Genomic DNA, 764 nt, shown 5'->3' with positions numbered 1-764 from the left:
AGAAGTGTAGATTTAATTGGCCCTTGATACCGATTTCATCTTTCTGGGAAGAATGGAAAATGTACCCCAGGGGAAATGCTAATTTGTTCTGATCAAGCGGACACTAAAAGCCTTTTGATGAAAGCTTTCCCTGAATTTCATATTCTCTAGTACTGCACCATGTTCTGTGTAGCTTTATCGGAAATAACTCCACTTCATTGCTGTTGTATTGTAATTGCTATCAAGCACTACTGAGCCGTAGAAAATCTCCAGCATCTGTTTAATGTTCTTGATGTCCTTCCCTGAGTTCCTGGAGCATGTGCCTGGAGGAGCCTGGGGGGGGGGGGGGTGGTTGGTGCATGGAACATTCGCTCTGAGTGAGTGCATTTGTGTTTCATCTGTGGGACACAAAGAATGCTGATTGAATTCCTCTTGTAGGGGCTGGGGGCATTGGGGGTATTCAGCTAGGCTCTGAGCTTTGGCATGAAAATATGAGCCACCATAGTCTAAATAGTAATCTTCTAGATTCAAAGTATTACATTTTGAAACTAATTTCTCTCCACTATAATCCTTATTAACATGTACTATAATGTAATGTAATTTATAATGTAATGTAATATTAATATTAATAATCTCTAATAATTGTACATATATTCTCTAATTGTATAAATCTGAATATGATGAAGCTGTGGCCACTGTTTCTACCTCATTCTGAAGCTCTGAGGGTCATTTCCCAATGAGACACCAGACCAATGATGGTACTGTGAGCCGCTGGTAAGGAATGG

The sequence above is a fragment of the Megalops cyprinoides genome, chromosome 8 (assembly GCF_013368585.1).
Source record: "Megalops cyprinoides isolate fMegCyp1 chromosome 8, fMegCyp1.pri, whole genome shotgun sequence".
NCBI classification, from domain to species: domain Eukaryota; kingdom Metazoa; phylum Chordata; class Actinopteri; order Elopiformes; family Megalopidae; genus Megalops; species Megalops cyprinoides.
The sequence above is the reverse complement of the archived record's forward strand: the minus strand, read 5'-3'. Positions refer to the sequence as shown.